Source organism: Cydia fagiglandana, chromosome 5, assembly GCF_963556715.1.
Source record: "Cydia fagiglandana chromosome 5, ilCydFagi1.1, whole genome shotgun sequence".
NCBI lineage: Eukaryota > Metazoa > Arthropoda > Insecta > Lepidoptera > Tortricidae > Cydia > Cydia fagiglandana.
The window spans coordinates 5624788-5638497 of NC_085936.1; the positions used below are offsets into that span (position 1 = coordinate 5624788).

Consider the following 13710-nt stretch of genomic DNA (forward strand, 5'->3'; position numbering starts at 1 on the left):
TCACGGATCAGGAAGAAAGTTAATTCGTGCCATCTTTTCACAGCAAAAATGTCTGCGGGTTCTCTAAGTTCCATGGGTTTGTTTCCAACTACGACCTAGTTAATAATTAATAAGTTGAATGCAGTACGAGTACATTGGTACTACCTATATATCTACCTAGGAGCTGTCCATAAATTACGTCATCGATTTTTGACCCCCCTCCCTACTATCCGATGTCCTGCTACCGTCATCCGATGTCCAGACCCCCTAATTTGAAATGACGTAATTTATGAACCTACTCTTCTAATTCACGTACATATTTAAGGCCGCTAGCATTTACCTAATATATTCCTTTGTTTGCTATAATGTTAGTTTTTTACGAGATATGGTGTGTATTTCAGCAAAATAAGATATATCCAGCATCATGACACCTATGTAAGTAACTTAAAATCAGTTTCAGTTAAGTGAGGCCATAATATTTTTATATAAGTAGGAAGGTACATTTGGCTTGTCAAATATGCATACGAAGTTTAATGAATGTACTTACATCGGTTCGCCGTAACATTTGCCCGCGTTCTGTACGCAACTGGAGCCCCAGCGTTGTCATGGAGGCGCGCTTGTGCTGAACGAATCGATAGGGCACCGGAACGACTCCCGCCCGGGACAACAAAGGCTTATTTATACCTACGATTTGCATGTTTCTGATAACTGATACATAAATCGGGCTGTAGTAAAAGTAATTTACTTAGAGTAAACTCTGAAACATTTTTTACATATTTAGTAAAAGATAAATCGACTTGCCTGACAGTCACTACTACGAACGAGAGTAAACTTCGATTTTTCTTTGTTAAAACTTGGATCGAATGACTTTGTAAGTCAATTGCGTTAAAACTTAAAAAAGTCATTACAATACACACCATTTGTTTCTTAATCATCCTATTAATTCGTTTAATTTAATAAGTATTTTGGATGTTAATTATAGGTTTTCAACTTGTTTCTTTCCTGCTGCTAAAACTTGTCTAAAATACTAAGTACGAAAGTTTACAATAACGTTTGTTAGTTTCAGTTTTAACCTATGACACAAGGATGTTGCGTAATCAACTATATACTAGAAGGTGATAAATATTTGTACCTACTGTTGTGTTACTATTAACTCTCGGTTGCTCGGATCATTAATTAAAAAGAAAGCTTCACATTCTCATCATTGTTGTTCGATTTAGCAACGATCGATCAACAACAATATTCAACCCGTCTCGCACGCGAGCTACCACTCTACCAGACGGTTGCGTGTATGCAAGATGCAATTATGCATGCACTTGCACGGCTTCCGTTATGAGGCTTAACCATTGGAAAACATACTTTTACCAAGCACTTAAGCACCCCGCATTTAGAGCAAACACTGTTATTAAAACTGCTACGATGTACGTATAACCATATACTTAGGTAAGTTGGTATCGTAAACTGTGTATTTACTTTGCGTATTGCTGTACAGTCGCCATCAGATATATCGGAGCGGCTAAGGCGCTCACAAATATCTGAACACGCCTCTATTGTCAGGGCGTTAGAGTGCGTGTTCAGATATTGTGAACACCTTGACCGCTCCGATATATCTGATGGCGACTGTATATGCGTTCCACCTTAACTTGGGTAATGTAATAAACTCACTTTGATCCGTTCGATTGAAGATACTCATAATTTAAACTTAAATTTTATTAAGATGTCAGCATAACGACATTATGAATAACGTCTGGTTTGTTTGCCTAGACAGGTGAACCCGTCCGCAAAGTCTTTGTCGTTCGGCAATCGACTTAGAAGTCTAGACAGGTCGTATAAGGTGAACTGAATAATGAACGCTGTGACATTATTTGAGAGAGAAATCCAAAAGACGCTTAAAGTTAAAAATTAAAAACCTGCCAGTTAGTTGAACCTGACCTCGGAGAAAAAGTTCTGTAAGTGACAGTTCTATTTGTATTTGTTATACACCCTATTCAAGGCCCACGTGGTACCATAAGGTATGTGTATCACTGAATATGTGCCATGGAATGCAAAAAATAAATGAATAACGAATTCAATCTTGCTTCGGCACATAAGGACAGTTTAAGATAGGAGCTGAGATATCAGTTTTGAATACCACGCCTCTCATTGCGGTATAGACAATTAGGCCATTTTGGCCATTTTTTAAGCGCTCTAGCGCCTTAAAAAACAAAAATATCAAAAAAAGCTAAACGGTCCGACACAGATATTGACAATATTAACCTGTGTTGAAAAAAACATTGCTCTAGCTTCAAAACCCACGGAGGAAACGGTCGAGTACGTTTGTATGGAGAAATGACCACTCCTGTTGGTCCTTTAAACTCTAAATAAGCTTTCATTAATTACGTGTACCTATCGGAAAAGTCGGTCAAGCGGGATGCGAGAAGGGAACAGGTTTAAATTTAGATGTCCAGTCACTTCGCATTCAGTTATACGTCAGTCTTATAAATATTTACTTATGGAGATCTGATGTATACAATATACACGCACCGCGGCAGATAACATTGTTTCGTTTGTTTACTTGTGTACTTTCAGCAGGGGAACATTTTCTAAACACTTTCAGTCTGAATGAAATATTAGATGGGCATTTTTTTATTTAAAGATCTTCTAACACAAATCTACCTAGTCCAAAACTATGCAAGTTTGACGTGTGTATTTCAGATAAATAGGCAAAACATCCAAGACTTAAGGACAAAAGAAGTGTCGTGATTTGTGATCATCATACATATATGTACTATGCAATGGATTGGAGCCTAGAGGTGAAAATTTCGCCGCCTCCTCGCATTTAGTTCTCGAAACGTTATGGTAAAAATAGTATTAGGCCACTCCTACGTTCCTATTCTCCATTGTATTAATTTGTAATTGTATTCCTATTTCCTACTGCATATTAGACTATTAATAATTAATTAGTATTTGATCGAATGAATTACTTACCTTTGTGAACAGCTACCCTGCTTGATGCGAGTGCTCCTTTATCGCGTTCATGACTATGTATTTGCTTCCCATGCGATCTGAAACAAGGTAAAAAGATGGTGAATATTTGCTAAAACTACACTACTGTGATCTAGTCTAGGCTTAACTACACACACCCTACACTAGGTACACTTACCCTTACTATAGAAACATAGAGAGTAACTTATCTCCTATCTAAAAGCTTTTAGAAGAATTTCCAAAAAAGGAGGTAAAATTGAAGACAGGATTCACTGGTTGCACTCTAAAAGAGTTCGACAACCTAACACAATTAGCAGCCTACTATCTACAACAACTTGTAAAACAAAACAATCAAATAAGATAGTAGTAAGTATCTATTTTCTGATTACTATGATGAGAAATCGTGAGATCAGACCTACCTACTACACAAAAATAGACTCCGAAAACTTTATTCTAGACCTAACCTAACATCTGTTATGCAAATGTTAGATTTATATGATTGAAGTAGACATTGACCCAATTCAATGTGAGACCATGCAAACAAAGCGCTCGTTCAAATGGAAATGTATTTTGATGAATAAGAAAGCAGACAACGGTTCGGCTGAATAATTCCAATATGGAGGCGCGACTATGACGACATTATTTCATTCTAAAAATAACATAGTTTATCTGATTTATCTTCGATAATTACATGTCGGAGGATTATGGTCATCGCTCAAAGTGTATTTGGGATATGTTCAGTCAGAGTTGCTAAGCGGGCGAGGTGTTCAAAATTACATTGACACGCTTGTATTTTCTTAACAACAAAGTCGCGCCAAGATCAACTCGCCCGCTTACGCTACGTCTTACGTAGGCGAACAACGCGCGAACGCGGCGCGGCGCGGCGCGGCGAAATCAATCCTTTGATGCCCATAGAAGTGTCCTACGTAAGCGATCTCGTTGCGAACGCGGTGCGGCGCGATTTGCACGCGAATGTCAGGCGGCGCGGCGCGGCGCGGCGCGGCGGCGGCCGCTTTCGCCGCGCCGCGCCGCGCCGCGTTCGCGCGTTGTTCGCCTACGTAAGACGTAGCGTTAGCAACTTCTACGGTTGACTGTTTAGTGTTTATTTGTTGCACCTCGGGAACTCGTGACTCGTGACGGATCGACAACGTTATGTGTTTTGTGGAATTGTCAAATTACGCATTACTATATAAAATTTAAACGATCATACAACGGCCACTTTACTAGATTTGCTGTCACGTGCTGCTAAAAGCGCGTCGAATCACACCCTAACGGTAGTTCGATGACTTCGATGTATGTAGGTAATTTGATGAGCGATGGTGATGATGTCACCTATAATTATAATTCGACTCGCTTAAAGTGTCAAACATCGACAAACAAAACAAGTGCCTACAAATAAACAGTAGTTTTTTTTCTATTTACTTACATGAATATGAATATTGTATAAGTTTATAATACATATAACAAAAATAATATGCCATAATATTTACTCATATAGCACAAAAATGCAGACACTGTTTTCCATGTTGTAACATGAATAACGATGTTAACAATGGTAAATATTGTTGTTATGTGTTGGTAGGTATAAAAGGTAGTTTGTTTTTAAATATTCATTGCTCAACAAGCATATTATTGGTGTATTATCGTGGTTAGATAAAGAGGAAACGATAACAATGATAAGATAAATCCTTACCTAACTACCAACCTATTAATTTCCAAAAAAAGTGCCAAAATGTTAACAAGAATATATCGATCTTACACTATCCACGTCCGAAAATATTTTTTCACGCACACATAGTTCCTAATTGCGTCAGTGTGTGTTGCCGTACCCACAGCTGTGCGGGGTCATTGTCCCGCGCCGCGAAACAAGGTGACTCGCGCGTCTGGTTTTTATTCTTCCTTCGATTGGTCGTCTTTTACGACTGTGTTTGCGAATTTATCGTAATTATCATAAAAGTTCGATACGTGTTAACTTGCTTTTAGAGTGGCTTACTTCATTACTTAGGTATTTAACAATGTTTTTAAAGCTTGTTCCGCTTGTTCGAGTGATATTTGTTTTTACGATTTTACGTTATTGTCACTACTGTCATTAGCTTCTGATACGTGTTAACGAACTGATTCGCATAATGGTTTATTTCGTTTTTTGTTTTTTACACATGTAACTGACCTCCGTGTAAAATTGTGTGTATTGATGTAGGTAATAATAATTATAAAGGCACAAATAATCTTCAGGCTTCTTCTAATATTCAGGTACAAATATTTCTTTTCCTTTCTTGCTTGTTCACAATAAATTAAAGTACCTATCCCAATTAAATTAAAGCTTTTTACGTGACCGGGAAATTAATTCAGCCGAGTCTTTTAATCCAAAATTAATTAGGTACTTACCCGAAGCAGAGCTTACAAGATACATAACATAAATTACGTTTTGTATATACATATTTTGTTGATGTCTATCACTGCTTAGTACTTATAGTACCTAACAAAGCTATAACTAGTTTTTCCAACACAGTTAATATTCTGTGAGCAAATACAAATAAAATAATGATTCTACAATATCGAAGACCATTTGATATTAAATCTTGTCGATGTTCCATTTATCACGTAAAAGGCATCAGAATCGCTCTAATACAAATATGTATAATACCTAGTGCGTTGCAACCAGGGTTGTCAATCAATGTAATTTCAGCAAAATGTTAATGGTAAACATTAATGTCTGAAAAAAATATCGGAACGAGTGACAAATGTATTGTATAGAGGATAATAAGCAATAATGTGTCAACTCACATTCATTTTTTTCAATAAGAAGTCAACTCAAATTGACGCTTATAGTTTACTTTTTATTGCATAATTAATGTGGGTTGTCACACTTTTGCTAAACAGCATCCCGTTCTCATAATTGGGGATTGAGCATAAATGTCTTAGGTGACGTCCGCGTAACAGAGGAAGGGCTCCAAGAATAAGGGCTGAAGATCTGACATTAGTATTGATACAATCAATTGTAAATGTAATTGTGTTGTATGTTTTCATTGTGATTGACATATTCTGTATTTGCAAATTATAGATTGTAATAATGTCGTACGTCCCACAATAGAAAAGGAAAATATACTTATTAACATACAATCAATTGTTGTACATATTACAGATATGCCCCTTGTCGATTTGGTATTTGTAAAAAAAGCATATTGTGTAAATAATTTGCATTTTACCCCAGTCTAGACACCATAAATGACGTAAGAACCGAGGCGGATACCAAGTATTATCTGTCTTGACAACCCTAGATGCAACTCGTCCTGAGTTTGGGGGAACACCAATAACAATACCCTCGTTCAGACCGCCATTACCATAAAAGAGGGTACATTAATTGTTTTCCTTCTAAATTGGCGCTAAAATGAGGGAAAGTTACAATAATAGGTCAAACCTATTAGTCAGGTCTTCCAAGCAATTGATCAACACAAATAATTAATTAAGGGAATAGATCAGATTGGTGTCTTGATCCAATACAAGCAAAACTCTGCGTAGAGGGCGTCACTAGCATAGTCACAGGGCCTACCGCGAAGCACGAAAATAGAAAGTTCGGTTTCTGCCCCTCTGTCACTCTTGCCTATTCGATCGATAGAGAGGCAGATAACGAAATTTCGATTTTTACACTTCACGGTAGGCCACATGTAAACAAACCGCCTTGCATGCATCAATTTCATAGTGAAAACTTGTCAAAAAACTGTTTAAGGCCTAGTATGTATAAGTTACTCTATGGCTATGTGCACTAGTGCTGCACTGTGTCCGCAGAACAATGCTGTAATACTTCATATAGTAAATATATTTTTCACCGACCAATCATAGTGTGTTTCCCTCAGTCCATGAGACGTAGGTAGTTGGTGAACGGAACGGACTCCCGCTATGTAATTCTATTAGTAGATAGCGGCCATAAATAATTCAGTAAATAGGTCGTGATATCTTTATTCCTCTCATTGACAGACAAGACAGTCGAGATAAATCAAGAAAAATATACAAATAGAAGCATTTTTGACTGTCATGAATGAGTAAATAAAATATAAAATAGAATTACTGCGTAGAACTTCCTGAGAAGTTACGATGTTTTAAAAGCTCGTAGGTGTCATGCGCCGGAGCGGCTGTGGCACACATTTCACGTTCCATATTGCCAACGCCATCTATTATTAGTTTTGTTTGTTGTTCGCGACCGACTTATCGGCAAACTGTTGTTTCAGTTAACGTTTACTTCCCGTTTATCGCTAATATAATCGGTACATTACATTTAGCACTATGCGTTCTTGGAACACTATTCATAATTGTATCAAGGGCAATGTGGTGCTGTCTTGGCCTGAATTACGAAAACTCAAGAGTAATTAGTTTGAAAAGGGTAAACATTTTACTAATTATACAACGTTTTAATTTAAAATAATGGACATTATTTTCGTCGTCATTCAATTTAATGATAATAATGATAGTTAAACTTAAAGTGAACGCAGTTAGTTTTAAAAGATGCCAACGTTTATATATTATGGAAGTATACTTTCCAAGTACGTATGCAACCAAACGACTGAATAGGAATGTAGTAGAAATACTCAGAAACTTCTTTATCATTTTTATATCAATTTACAAAGACTACCACAACATGCCTTTGCCTACTCACGTATTTACAAAGCGAATTACAAAGTTTCCTCACAAAATCCACCGTATTCCTAAAAGTTTAAGAGATTATGTTTAATCCGACGACCGGAACTGTTTTGTTGCCAAATTCTATGATTCCGTATTCAGCCTTGTTCAACTGCAGGCTTTCCTTGTCTTGAAGCCTTGAGCAGGTAATGAACACTTAGTTAAAAGAGTCTTAAGACTCAACTGAGGCCTGACTAACAAGACAAGGGCTGCAATGCCTGCATATTTATGCATATCCTGTGCAGCGTGTAAGGCAGCTTATGACCCAGCCCTAACCTAACTCAACCGACAAACGTGACAGTGACACTGACAATATCAAAGACAGTCAGTCAATGTCACTTGTCCTATACCCGTAAATTTCGTTTGAAAAAATATAATGTTTTCCGCGATGTTTTCAGCGCTCAGTTCGAACATTGAAAAATTGGAATGTTGAATGTCGCAATCGCACTAATAACTAAACCGACTTTCTGTGATGGAAGGATGTTGATCGATTGAGTTATTGCTGTTAGTTCAATAATAGGCATTGCCCTATTTACTTTGATGTTTGTTTAGAGCACTTGATCAAATCAAATGCAAGTTGTGATTTATCAGAACAGTTTCTTGTTGTGATCCCGTTACCATCTTCCATAGGCAATAGTAAATACCTTTCGCAATCATCTCAATCTGATTCCACGTTGAGTCTGCCTTTGTGTTCTCAATACGCGTTCACATAATTTGCTCCAATAACCTATAATCTATAATAGCTTATATTGGTATGATCTTACTTGAATTGTGCGATCCAAATAAGGTCTCCACTCCCATACGATTCTTTCAAGATACAGATACGAGATCAGAGCCCAACTTTGGTACTCTCTAAAGAACTATGTCACAGGTCACAGCCTCGTTAATTCTTCATCGACATTTTGTAGTTGTTCCATTGTACACTAACGGAATCCCCTCAGTCGTCTGTCACTGTCGTTTTTCTCGTTTTACTAATGACATCCTGATGCACCAATGCAGGTACAGCAGCTGTTAGTATGCAAATAGAATGCGACGAAATACCTCCTCGATCTATTTAAAGACTTGTGACAACTAGAGTATATCCATTTGGAATCATTCCAACATTTACTTGAGAATACTCTTTTGTTTTATTATAAATACGAGCAAATGCAATTTAACTACCTGAGAATACGTGCTATCGATCGAACTGCTACGCATTTCAAACGTTATATCGTTATAGTTACGATCTTACGATTTACGATTTAATAGTTTAGGTTCAGTTTATGACCAATGAATGAAAATTCTTATTTTGCTCATAAGGTAAACTCAGCTATAACTGCAAATTCATTGTTATTGTTAATGCGTTTCTCCAAAATCATAGTTGTGTTGCGCGAAGAGTTGAAACTCGTGTCGCATGCAACCGACCCGTTATCCTTCGCCAGCAGTTTCTGTGTCAGTGGGTCAATAGCTGCAGGCGTTGTGCAAATCGCGCGGCGCCGGTGCTGGCCGTGTTTTGTATACATCTAACACATTTCCCATCATAACATCCATTACGGATGCAGGAAGGAAAATGGTGAAGGAAAAACCTTCGTAAAATGTTTATGTTACGGAAAAACTTTTTCGCCCGTGAAACTTTATGGGTTCTTGAGGCCATTGTTTAGAAGCGGTTATTGGGTATGTTAACCAAATTAAACGGTTATAGGAGAAACAAGTTTTGTAAGTTGTTAAACAGCGAATTCATTCCGTTGAACAACTTAGTTTCGGGTTTTTTTTCTGTAACCGTAAAATCCACCTGGGATATAAAAACTTCTTCGTCAAATCAGTAGATTATTAGTCCAACAAATTACGGAGAAATAAATACGAATCAAAATTCTATAAACAGTAACCAAGTAAGTGATCATGTTACAAACATTATAAGCCTCAGTAAAATCGTATAATACACAATTTCGAAACTCTTAAGTGATGATGTAACATCACAGACACAACTCGCTAATAGAGCGCTTTTATTACTTACATTGAAGACGTAACTGCAAGTGTAACTAGGTTGATGATCACATGCAACGCGTAACACAAGATACAGACGAATTTGTGCATGCGAAGTGGGTGAACCGGCAAAACACTCAGTTTGTAGGTCACCAGGCCAGTGTCACAGCCCGGCCGCTCTCTCGACCGATATTTAGATTTACGAATCGATACGATAACTCATATTTATAACTAATCAATCAACAAACAGATTGTAACAATTCTTCTTAGAAATTCCAATTCGATTATATAATATTTCAAATATTAGACTATACGAAATTCTAACTAAAAAAATCTTACCTAGAATTTTATCTTATCGAAATCAACATCGTCTTTTTACATCGTAACAGTTCTGACGACAAAAAATATGTGATTCATATGGCTTCGTCAACAAAACGAACCTGATTCTGAGAATTGATCGTTTGTGAATCTCCAACTGTCGTAACATTACGAGTACTCACTTTATGTGACTTCAAAGATACATTAACTCATATTACGTAATTCGTAATATTCACTAGCTTGGCAATATCTCACTTCAATAACTGCAATGTACGCATATAAAGTCATATATATAATATAAGAATATCTGGGAGACCGAGCTATGATGCAAAAACATATAAAAACTCAAAAATGTGCGTTTTCCCGGTGATAAGACCTAGCTAGATCGATTTATCGCCCCCGAAAACCCCCATATAGCAAATTTTATCGAAATCGTTAGAGCCGTTTCCGAGATCCCCAAAATATATATAAATATACATATAAATAAAGAAATAAGAATTGCTCGTTTAAAGGTATTAGATAGATACGCTGCTCACTGTACATTTATTTCTAGCAATAAGCCGATTTAATGGCAATTATAGATAGATAAATGTGCACCAATGTGCAGAGTAATGCGGAAATAGAGGTGAAAGTGGGGTGAAAGCGGCGCGCGCAACGTTTACCTAATCGCTCCCGGCGCGCGCGAGGCCTCGGCGTTACATCAGACCCACCACACTAATGTGAAAGTCAATGTTACATTCGATGATACCACTTCTGATCATCATGACCGGCTTTACATTTCGCGAACTGCGAAGTTTCATGTAAGTGGACGCACAGTAAAATATAGGAAGACAGTGAGCCGATACTGACGCCGCCACTGAAGCTGTTGCCAATAACAAATACGTTAATGTAGCCCGCTAAAAGGTCAGAGCGAAGAGGTTGTTACTTGTTTGTTGTTTATAAATAACTTGACTACAGTTAGAAAGTTGCGAAAGTCACTGAACATTTGTAATAATTATCGGCGTCAAATCTATCAATTCACATGATTTGTAAGTACTTGTAATTGTGAAATTAGAGCGTGCTAGAGAAAGTGGTTCGTCTTTATCGTAACTGTTATAGAGATACCACCAGTATCTAAGTGGGTCGGTGCAGGCACATAACCGGCAACTTCTAGCGCGAACTGCTATCTTGTTAGTTTGCTTTCTTTGTTTACAACACACATTCTAGTGACTCAATTTCACAACTTCTAGCAAGAGTAAGTAAATCAAGAAGCTCGTTAATTTCGTTAATGTGGCACAGTCCAAATTGTATTCGAATGACAATAATGATTACGTTTATCAATAAAATCCTTGACCTAAATAGAAATAGATAATCGTACGACCCACATTCGGAAGAACTTGTATCAGCAATTGTAAACTAGATATCTATAGGTGTCGCAAATGTCGCAATTAATTTCTGCACATAAAGTCTTTGTTTAGTATCTACAAATAGGTAATGCTATTATTTCGGTATTACCTATTACTTATTCTGTGGTATTACAACCAAGTCCATGGCTACGTTCATAAACGTCTCAAGCCCTTGATCTTTGTTTGGTTATTTCGATATTTGTGTAGTTAAAAAGAGACAAAACGGATTTTATAAGGACGTACCTATATTCGCACAGTACAGAAACCTTTTATATTGTCTTGAAAGTACACATTGTAAGTATAGAAATTATTGCAGCAACACTTGCACGTTCTCGTGAGAAAACGATGGATTCTTCGAAACTTGAATAACCAGCTCATTACAGTCTCCGTTAGCGTTCTTTTGCATGTCTATTCGGTTAGGTTATATGGTTATACGAAGCGTTATATGCCGCTCTGTTTTAATTTTTTTTTCTTTCACATCATTGAGACATTTACAAACGCATTCAGAAATCTCGACATCCGCTACTCCCGGGAACTAATTTGAACAGGCAGTTTATTTCAATAAAAGTCTGATAGAGGCGCATAACGAGTGTCTTCCTCATAGCATCGCGGCGGACTGAGCTAGTAGGAAACGCAGCCGCTCGCGCCTTGACCCACTTCGTCTATACTTACAAGCATACTTATTCGAGCTCTCGAAAGGCTAGACTGCGATCATCACGTATCTACTAGCAAAATCGTTGTAAAGTATGGCTTTGGATATTTGATCGGAGAAACACGAAACACTCCCGAATGCTTTTAATATTAGCAATGATGTGCATATCTTCATTAAACCGTTAAACAGTAATAGCAATACCTAGCTCATCATAATGTGATTATTGATCTTTAATCTTCATGTTTGCAAAGTGGCTTTACTATCGCCTAATTTAAAGAAATCACCTGTAGAAGTCTCTTCGCGGCTATCGTCTGTTATGTTATGAAACTTTGATTTCGTTTTTTATTTGTCTGTCCTTTTCCTAATGGATGTTGGAGCTTCAGATACCTTGGTATCAAATAACTTTTAGCGAAAAGGCGTTTTTATTTTCATTTTTCACTACGATCTACTTTAGATTGTCCGACAATCGATGTTACGATATTTAAAACGCACGCAAGTTGTCCACACTGTCACTGGCGATCTAAATTTAGTGAACTTGTACACGAGGTCGTCGCGCGCGTCAGCCGATCGCGAGAAGATGGCGACAGTACACCATCAGCACCTTTGCAAAATTGTCTTAGTACTCTAGTTAGCTTTACAACCTTGCTGTTCATAATGAGTGATTCGGTTTAGTGAATAGCCTCAAATAACAAAGCATTTTTGCTTCTGCGCGTGGGAACTCGCGGAATATTCAAGCAACTGCACATGTGATTGTGATTCTGGATTCAATTTTTATCGGAAGTGTGTGTGTGCGCCCAACTAAACCTATTCAAGAATATGGAATTCATCTTTCTCAAATTAAAAGGACTTTTAAAATATTTTGTTGCCGTTATCGCAAATCATTGAGCCGTCGGAAGCGATTTTTAAGATTATTATTTATAAGGTCACGAAAGACAAATTTAATACCGTAAAATCTTCTCATTTATATTGGATTTACTTATTCGACTACGATATGTCCCAAATTTGAAACTCATAATAAGCCACAAATGCTAGCGAAGCTGATAAAATAAAATTAAAATACTTACAGCGGCCATTGAGCTGCTAGAAGTCCAAGCAAACAGATAACAATCCAATAATGTACGAGTAATAACACTAATCACTTGTTTAAAGAGCATAACAATCGGGCATTAATTGCTCCGCACACTTCACTTTATTTACTAAACACAAATCCACTGCAAAGCCAAAATGTTGTCTGATGTTCCACACACAAATTCCACTTAGGTTTCTTCAATATTAGAAGAAAACGATTACATAAAACTTCACACAGCGTATCTGAGTTCACACCCAGCCCAGTTCCAAGTAGGCAGGTACCTGTAACAAGACAAAGCGGTAGTTGAGTTATATGATTTTTCATGTACATCTTGAAATTCACGATTATGTACATGAATACTGTTAACGGAATGATAAACGTACGTACTTGGCCAACGTTAACGTTTAAATAGAGGACAAAATAAACTGTGACGTAAAAAGTCCGTGGTACAATTTTAGAGACGTACATTCGGTCGGGCGGCCAAACACTGACTGACTGGATTGGACGGCTGTCGCTAGCGCAGTGGGGAGGCTCGGGGGGAGGGAGAGAGCAGGCTGAGAGGCAGATGGACGGGGGAGGACAGATAGAGGGAGGGAGGGCCTCTGACCGACTGGTTGGTCGACCTATTGGCATCCACCAACACGGTAAAGCCGCATTTACAGCAGGAAATAATTGCGCGACAATGCCGCACAAGCAAGAAGTCTTCC

The 13710-nt window shown here is 37.6% G+C and overlaps 1 protein-coding gene across 1 annotated transcript in view; it reads right to left on the minus strand.

Annotated features, from left to right (window-relative positions):
• Window positions 1-13710, minus strand: part of LOC134664329 (uncharacterized) — a 62446-nt gene that overhangs the window by 9937 nt on the left and 38799 nt on the right. Inside the window, exons 3-4 of the mRNA XM_063520902.1 lie at window positions 12999-13284; window positions 2947-3023 (exon numbers count right to left, since the gene is read on the minus strand). The gene's annotated coding sequence lies outside the window, so the exon portion shown is untranslated. The remainder of the gene's footprint in view (window positions 1-2946; window positions 3024-12998; window positions 13285-13710) is intronic.